This window comes from Sesamum indicum, linkage group LG4, assembly GCF_000512975.1.
Source record: "Sesamum indicum cultivar Zhongzhi No. 13 linkage group LG4, S_indicum_v1.0, whole genome shotgun sequence".
Lineage (NCBI taxonomy): Eukaryota > Viridiplantae > Streptophyta > Magnoliopsida > Lamiales > Pedaliaceae > Sesamum > Sesamum indicum.
This window is the reverse complement of record NC_026148.1, coordinates 5,195,208-5,204,827: the sequence shown is the minus strand read 5'-3', so window position 1 is coordinate 5,204,827 and position 9,620 is coordinate 5,195,208. Positions and strand designations below refer to the sequence as shown.

General features: G+C 34.2%; 1 long non-coding RNA gene across 4 annotated transcripts; it reads left to right on the top strand.

Moving 5' to 3' along the window:
- Positions 465-8,721, top strand: LOC105160041. 4 transcript variants are annotated; one of them, XR_847666.2, is made up of 5 exons: positions 465-1,041; positions 1,456-1,568; positions 2,178-2,257; positions 2,357-2,484; positions 7,521-8,721. It is a non-coding gene; the product is annotated as an uncharacterized LOC105160041 (long non-coding RNA). The 4 variants fall into 4 exon arrangements; XR_847668.2 differs by lacking the exon at positions 7,521-8,721 and adding an exon at positions 5,120-6,408; XR_847667.2 differs by lacking the exon at positions 7,521-8,721 and adding an exon at positions 2,820-3,422.

The following is a 9,620-nucleotide window of genomic DNA, read 5'->3' as shown; positions in this document are numbered from 1 at the left end:
TTTATTTCTATCATCTCTCTCTTGTCAACTTCCACGTCACTTTTTATTCTTTCTCTCTCTTTTTTTCCAAAATTTTCTTATTATATTTTTTATTTATCTAATTAATATACTTTTAAAATAATAATTAATTTTTAAAATTTAAATTAATAGTGCACACACATTTGAGTGTGCCAAATATATATTAGTTATTTTTTATAGTTCTATTTGTCAATAAATTAAAATATTATTCAAATTAGCAGACTGATTATGAACACAAACTATTTATAATAAATAACAATAAATTTTGGATAAACCCTAAATTTACAAATTGGCATAGTTTTAAGACATTTGATGAAATTAATATACAGAATTTGTGTATTTTAGAAAAAGAAATTAATAAAAAAAGGGTAGGGGTGGGGGGTGGGGGGACTAATGGCAACTTTGGGAATACAAGTGATACTGCAGCCAAGGTCGTCATCATCATCTTCGTACCCAAGAAGCACAAACCATTTCTCTCTGCCATATTTCTCAAAGTCTCTCTCTGTCTCTCTGTCATATTTCTCAATGCGAATTCCTTTTCTTCTTCTTCTTCTTCCTTTTTTTGCGATTTTTCGATGATTTCTTAGAATCTTGGGAAGAAATTGTACTAAAGATATTCAAAAAAGAAAAAATCCACAGGTAAAAACCCTAAAAATCGCCGTCCTCTTTCCGGCCATTTTACCCAAAACCACCGTCCATCCTCAATCCCACGTTTTAAGCCTCACCCCTTTCTGTTTTCTCTATTCATGTTCCGATTCTCACCCAAAAAAACAGAGGAAAGAATAAGGGGGGAAAGATCAGCAGAAAGGGAGTGAAGGGTTATCTTCTTTCACTAATCTACTAAATCTGAAGGGTTTCTGCAGCCTCGATGAAGGAGAGACGGTGAAGTGCGTTCAAGATTCACCGCCTCTGATTCTGCCCCTACGCAAGGCAGCACCCTTGGGGAAAAAACAGCGACTGAGGTACAACGGAGGTAGTAGGTGGGCTCAATGCAGACAAATCCAAGAAAGGGAAACCCCACTGGTAAAACCCCCTACTCACACTCACATGTTTTCTACTGATGAAGTGAGTTTGAATTCGTATGAGATCCATGTTGCTGGAAGAAACGAATTAAAAACCCTTTTATGTGTGATCCTGAATGTATCACCTCTAAGATTGATTTACATCTTATATGTCCAGACACATTAAATCTATGGATACACCTAAATTGTGACTCCTTTTCATATATAAATTCCAAGAAATATTTTATAATCTCTCTAGGTTGTGATTTGTGATGTGGGCCAACAGAAAACCTGCCAGAGATTTATTTCCCTCCAAACACCTTCTTCTTAGCAGTCACAAATTATTAGGATCTCAACATGTGTGTGTGTTTCTTCTGCTTTCTCTTTTCCTTTCCCTTTCTAGAATAATTTTCACATGTTGAGTGTTTCTCTGTAGATCTCCAGTAGATTGCCCAGGCTGCAAATGCTTCTGCCCAATGGAGTTTTCTTTAGATGTGAATTCAGTGTGTTCAATGAGTTCTTCAAGAAGATTAAAGGTGAAGCTGACAGGTATTCTATTTTACATTGAAGTCTCGATTTCTGCTGTTGTTTTTTGTTCATACTTGAATTAGTTTCTGCATGTAATGCTTAATCTTGGTTGTCTTATACGATGATTCATTTAAAATAAATAAATAATCATAAGCTATGACAAGTTATCGCCCTTGTTGAGGTGTGAAGAGCATTCTTCTGGTCAGTTCTTTTAAGTCCTCATTAGTTGACGAGATATTTCCTCCACTCCTTTCAAGATCTAATAGTTAGCATTGATATACTGGGTTTTACATAATGCTGGGATTGGTTGGACATTACAATGGTTAACCTGTGAATAGCGCTCTCTTTTGTCAATTATGTTGAGGCTTTTTTCCAGAACTCAGGGAAAGTTTTGATGATCTGGCAATTAATATGACTTAGGATTAACATTTCAGTGTGGTTAACCATAGCTAAAAATTTGATATTATTTTAATATTTTGTTCTAACTGTTGAAGTAGTTCCTTTCTCTGATTTGGGTTTCTTATGTTCAACTTTCTTACGTGATAAGCTTTCGATGTTTTCAGCTCATTAGCATGCCTTTTTTGTTTTCCTTTAATAGCTCATATTAATATCCTGATCATTTGGCTGTAGGAACTTGGAATTTCAACAATCCATGAGGGAGATTAAGGAGAAAGCAGAGGACTTGAAAGGGGTGAATGAGGATCTGAAAGGTAGGTAATGTTACAAGTTACAACAATATATAATTCTTGTGTTGTTGTGGGGCACATGTTTAACTATTTAGAGACTGAGAAATAATGTTGTATGTCAAGTTGGCAGACACTTCCAATGTGAGCTCTGAGATGGTGAAATGGTGAAATGCAGAACAAAAGCAGACTATTGAGCAGCTGTACAAGCATGTAGATGGTGTTTGGTCGCAGGCTCAAGAAAAACAAAAAAGGTATAAATCATCCTCTAGTGGTTCTACAGTGTCTTCCCAAAGGTGAATTAGCAATATGGAGTTTGACTTAATTGAAGTACTTCTGGACATATATTTTGTTTTCCCTAACTCTTTGTTCCTTGTTTTCCTCAACTCTTGGCTACTAAAGGAACTAATTAAAATTTCTGGGTACCTTTTTCTGGTTAGAGTGTAGCTACTTACATCAATATATTTTTTAATGCATTATTCATATCTTTGGCATCCAGCCTAAAGAAGAATTGGATTATTTTTTATTTGTCTATAACTAGAACAGTCAGTGCTGAAACATAAACTATACTCCTATTTTTCTTTCACAGAGCACAACATTCTCTACTTACAAATAATGCAAAAACACACTAGAAAAAGAGAACAGACTGAGAGTCGTCTTCATTCTTTAGTCCAGGACCTTAAGATTGGACTGGACGGTGTTACCTTAGTTTACATGTAACTATATTACTGATGCAGGAACATTATTTATATATAGTTTGCTATTATGCTTCATACTGGCACGGTATCTGTGGTGTCGGCTGCTTCTAGATGAATTTTACACGACTATGATAATTTTGGCTCTAAAGTTGTGTAAACCACAAGTATGCAATATGTTATTCTATTACAAAAAAAGATAAGAAAAAGAATTGGGATAAGTTTTGTATTAGCTATAACTGGAATACTCATTTCTGATACATACTCCTAATTTTCTTCCACGGAACACAGCATTCTCTACTTACAAATAAGCAAAAACACACTAGAAAAAGAGACAAACTGAGAGTCATCTTCGTTCTTTAGTTCAGGACCTTAACCTTTGACTGGACCGTGTTACCTTGGTTTACATGTAACTGTATTAGTGATGCAGGAACATTATTTACATATAGTTGCTATTATTCTTCAAACTGGCTCAGTATGTGTTGTCAACTGCTTCTAGATGTGTTTTACACAAGAATGTTAATGTTTCACTCTAAAGTTGTGTATGAACCACAAGTATGCAATATGTTATGTCTATTTTGATGTAAATAAGCTTGCATTGTATGGTTACAAATTCTTCTATGTATTTTTTTTTAATAATGGATAAGATTTAAAATTAAATTTAAATTCTATCACCTTATTTTAAGTTAATCCTTTCACTATGTTTTAGGTTCATAATGTGGGGTAAAAATGCAGTTCACAACCTAAATTATCTTGGTTAAATCAAGTTTAATTCCATTATCATATTTTTAAAAAAAAATCATGATGATTCTCATTTTACTTTTAGAGAATAGTATATGCTTATCTATATTAATAAAAATTAATGATTAATATTATTCGATTCAAATTGAAATTTTACATTAGGCAATCAAATGAGGTACTATATGTATTGTTGAAGCCTTATTATGATTTATTATTGGAGTCCTTGAGGGTATAAATGTTGTTTCACACTTCTATCTATTAAAGGAGTTTAGGATTATTAAATAGTTCATTATTCTATTAAAGCTTTGTTTTTCAAAAAAAATTTATTTATTATTATGAAGATATTAAGTCATCATTCACAGTTTTTATACATAATATAGATATAGAGAACTTGATTTTAATTGATCAAAATACTATTCATTACTTAATGCTGGATCTAGTATCAGAATGGATGTAATCCTTTTAATTTTTTGATGGCTCCTTTATGTATTTTATTATTACGGCCAGCACGTTTCTTCTTCTCCATAGTAGTTTATGGCGGGCATGGTGCACAGTGGCGCCAAGGGCTCCTGGAGCTGCACCGTGCACCATGCGCCATTTCGACTAGAACAATGTATAAGAAATTAAAATAAATAAATAATACTTATATTTTTTTCCTTTAAAAAACTAGAGAAGCAATTTCAGAAATTAAAATTTAAGGAATATGTAGTAACTCTATATACTATACTAAAGTAAAGCATATAGTTTAATTAGTGAACCATAGCATACTTTGATCAATAAACAAATAATAAATATATGAAAAGTGATGACTTCAATTTACATTAATACTTAATTAAAGAACATAGAGTACATAGTTACATTACATAGTATCAGAATCAAAGACAAGAAAAGGAAAAACAGAGTAACTCTATGAAGAAAAGAAAAGAAAGAAATAACAAAATTGAAAAGAGAACGAGAAGCCAAAAAGAAGAACTGAAAGCATCATGAGAAAGTAGCAGCAACACAAGAAAAAAGAAAGAAAACGTAATTGGTGGCGGCACAGGGAATAAGAAACAGTGCCTGTTGTTCCTTATTTTTTTAATTTCTTTTATAAAATTTTGATGGCCCAGACCTAAAAAGGCCTAGGCTCACAAAGGAGCACTGCGAGCGCCTCGGCAATAGCCCGAATGGTGCCCAGCCGTCACCATGGCAACGCGTGGACGAAGGCCAGCGCCACAGGCCAAGAATGGCGAGAGGCTTGCGCCTTTGGCCATGGCGCGCGCCCTTAACTACAATGTTCTTCTCTCTACACAGATATCTTGTTTTCATTTTCTATTTTGTTGCTTTTGCTTACATTATTAAACATCTATACAAGTAGGTGAATATATGCGCCTTCAACATGTTTATGAGGCATGACATTAATTTCTTTTTGCTTTCGGGAGTTGGTGGATAATATATTTTCACATATACACAGTTGCGATTCACCCATAGCCCAGCTCCTTGTCATGGTTCGACTAAGGACAACGAGCCCAAATGGAAGGCTTCTGCCACCGCCCCCCCCAGTTGTTGCTTCTGCTACCGTCTGTCGAGTAGACCTCGACACCATCCCACATTTTAGGAACATGTTTTCTTTCTTTTTATTAATCATTTCCTTATTTCTGTGGGTCTGCATGCATACACTGAGGACAATATATGTGCTGGGTGTGGGGAAGGTATGTTGTGCTTTCTGCTTGTGAAGTTGTGATTGATTTTTTGGGATGTGGTTGGATAGCATTATACAACAATTCTTGCAAAATTGGTTGTGTTGTTGAAAATTTGAATTAATGTGTTGGAATATGGATGTGTGGGGATTGAAAATGTTTAATTGGGGTTGACAATTTTAATTGAACCCCGAAACTTGTGAAGGAAGTTAGTATGTCTTGAGAAAAATATGTGAATTATGCTGCAGTAGATGTTGAATTTTCAGATTGTTGTCTTGTGATATCCCTTACATTAATAGAATCTTTTGGTATAAGTTGAGATAAGTAGGAGAAACTAGCACTAGTGGCATATTAAAAAAAAAATGTGTGAAGTGTGTTCCATTGACTGCATCAAATGAACGATGTTCAAGAATCAACACAAAAGCCCTTTGTGTGAGCTTTTGAACCAAAGCACTACCATTTAAACAGTGCTTCTACATTTCTTTTGATTGAGGGCATCAAACTTAGTATGTTCATTCTAGAACTTGCTTGTGTAATACATTTTGAGACCACAATCTTCTAAGATTGGTGTATGAAAGTGATAAGGGCACTTAGGAGTAACCCATTGACCTGAAAATAACCTACCTTGAATTCAGCCATAGAAACATCATTTGAGCCTTGGCTTTTCTTTTCTTGATTAAACCACATTATAAGCTGAATTATCCCCTTCTTGGTTATTTCCTGAAGTGATTTTTGAACCTATTCGAGGGGATGATGTTGGCTTGGTTGCTTGTGAATCGACATGGAAATGAGTGAATTAAATGATTCAAGTTGTATACTGGGGATGCATTGCTAGCCCCAAGGAAAATAAATAAAAGAGGAGCGAAGAGGAAATGAAAAAAAAAAAAGAAGAAGAAAAAGAAGGAAAAAAAGTAGAAAACTGATGAAACAAAAAAGAAAAAAAAGAAGACAAAAAGAAAAAATTCTGAAAAAGAAAGAGATTCAGAAATGGAAAACAAAACAATTTGACGAGTTTGATTGTTCAAAGCGCTTGAATCGAGTTGAAGGAGAATGAGCTTTGAAGGATAAGCAACTAGGTTGGCATCGCTCCTTTGAATTCATCAGCCACAATTCGACCTATTTTTTACCACACCTTGTCCTTATCCCCATTACAACCCATGGAAAGACCCTTTGATTCATGCATTAATTTGCATTTCGTTGGTGGTGGAGATTTGATTCACAAGCAAGCCTATGGTAATGACATACTATGTATTGATTTGAGTGGAACCCAAATTCTTAAACACTTTATGAGTGATTAGAGTGATACGCGAATTCTTAAACACTTTATGAGTGATTAGAGTGACACCAATGTGAGAGTGTTGAGACTTGTTTCATTTGATTTTGATAAAGTCAATGGGATACTTGTGTGTTGAATGTTTGTGCTACAAGTGATTGTTCTCAGTATTGCTATCTCTTCTTAAACTATTAAGTCTTATTAGTGTAGGGGATATACTTGACTGACATGAAAGGAAATTTGACAATTGCTACTTGGATAATTCGTGTATTTGGATTGAGAAATGTTTGAGGGCAAGCATGGCTTCGGTGTTCGGGAATCTAATGAAATATATTTTAACCTTCTATTCATGCTTATTTTGAGTTATTGGAAAGGATTTTGTTGTGTAGGTTAGTTAAGATACCCCAAGTTCCTGGAAGATGGGAGTGTAATGTAGGTGATAGTTTTTTACACATCACAGTTGGAGGTTATAGGATTCAGAGTCAGCTCTTGTGTTATTTTGTTGGGTGGTTTTTTGTCTAAAGTTCAGAAATAGCATGTCAATTATAATTATACTTAATGTTGTCTGTTGTCTGTTGTCTTTTGTCTCTTCCTAATAATTGTTTCTCTGAAGGGGTCAAGAGAAGCCATCACGTATCAAATACTACTTTACTCTTGTTTTGTCAATCTAGCGTTGTCATGTAATAGCATTTTATTCATGCAAAAGCAGTAAGGTGGAGTTAATCTTAATTTCTTAAATTCGCTGCACAAAGAGGAACTGTGTAGAATTATATTAAAATATTGAAACCGTTATGGTCTTCTTTATCACCAGAACTGGGATTGATGTGCTTGGATGATATGTTAAAAATGTTTATGCTATTTTTTGGAGGCCATATGCTAAAATCTTTCAATTGACAATCTAGAGACTTCACGGGAATGGCAGTCTGAATGGGCTTCTTCAAGAATAGGCTTTTGTAACTCATACTGGTCGTGGCATGTGTGAAGTTTTGGAGAACTTTGTAGTCTCTGTTTCCAGCATAAAGACAAAAGGTAGCTTGCCTTGTGGCATGCATGGTATTTTTCTGCACTTCGGCACGTGAATTGTTTCAATTATAATAATTCAATCCTTTAAGTGCTTTTGTATTCTCATAATTCTCCCACGATGAATTAGGGTTCTAGTGGACCTGGTAGGGTTTTGAAGTTACCAATTTTGGCCATGGACGTGTTCCACTGATAGGTTTCCCCAGGTTTGCCGTATTATTAAGAATTATGTGTTGGAAAAAGATAGAAAATTAGAATCATAAAGAACAATTGAATATTATCTTGTTCACATGATTTGCTAACAGAGACTGTTTCGGACCGATAGTTAACTAATTGGCTTTTGGTTGATGGTGGTTGTTTTCTCATTTTGTACTTGTCCCATTTCTTTAGCTACCATGTCTTTCTTGGTCAGTTTTTTGGATTAAGGATTGTTCTGTTTAAGGTGACATGTAAATCATTCTTGTTTTGTGGTATTCTTATTGGTGTTATGAAGATATGTCTGCGACTATACTTCCCAGTGTTGGAAAATCAGCACTTTTGACTATGTTGACGGGAACTCATTTAGAAGCCCCATCATATGAGTTCACCACACTGACTTGAATTCTGGGCATTGTTCACTACAATGATGCTAAAATACAACTCCTTGATCTTCCTGGAATTATAAAAGGAAGGGGTGTGGTAGCGAGGAAATGCTTTTGATGGTTTTGGATGCTTCCGAAGTAAGTGGTAGTGCTGTCAGTTTCTATTGGATGATTGGAGTAGTTCTGTTTGAATGTTTTGCAAGCCACACCCAATCACTAGGGGTGACATGCCATGATTAACAAGGGGAGATCAATAATGCATTATGTTCCTACAGAAGTATGCTTAAGAACAACATTAGCATTCAATTTCAGTGCCAATATCTTATGATTACTGTCTGTTGATGCCCTTTCAAAGTTTCAGTGTAATTTATGATGTCAGAAAAAGATTTTGGCCCCATTAGTTGTTTGTGTGGTTATATTAACCTGAATTGTTCTCTGATCTGGCTCACTTTGATTGCCTCCGCTAATGTTGCCTTGATATTGAAGGAGAAAGCATTTAATATTTACTTGAAACTAAGAAAAAATTTTCTTATATTTGGTGATTGACAGTAATCTGGTTAATTTTCTATTTTTGATTTTCCAAATTTGGTCATTGACGTGTTTTTAACTACATCCTTTCAACTCCAAATTTGGTCATAAAAGTAATTATGCCAATTTACATAATTATGCTGAAACCAATACATAATTACTTTTATGCGGTGCTTTTGGACAGTTATCTGCCTATTGGTTTCAGCATTAAGTAATTTCTAATATGTTATATTTTAATTAGTTATGTAGCTTTAATTCTAATATTTTTCGTGGCTCAATGATCGTGAAATTTCTAGAGTGAAGGGCATCGACAAATCTTAACAAGGAAATTGGATGTTGTGCGTTGCGCTTAAATAAAAGATGTTTGGGCTTGTCATGGATCTAACCTTTATGCATAATAAGGATGTAACAAAACCTTTCAATGCCGGTCAACAGGGATTCACTTTACATGGTGAGAACATCTTGTTATAACTTTGTTTCATTCCTACTCCAACCTTAAGAAAGAAAGAGAATTGGATTAATAAAAAATTGAATTATTCATTTATTTCTGATTGTTTCTTAGCATTTGTTTATCCATTGGTTACATTATATATTATACATCATTACTTGTTTTAAATTTTGTTTTGTGTTTTTGAGAGGTACTTGTGATACAAGAAGAGTGATATTTTTTTATTGGCAATATTATAGGTATTCTTCTTTAATAGGTTTTGTTATTTATTAAAGTTTTAGCCTTAATATTTACGTTTGTGGTTCATGCACAACTTTATAGACAAACGTTGTAATATGTAGACTAATATGATTTTTTTTCAGAATATACAGTATTATTCCCCTTTTATTATGTTTTAATTGAGTAAAAAAGTGAAAGTAGTAAAT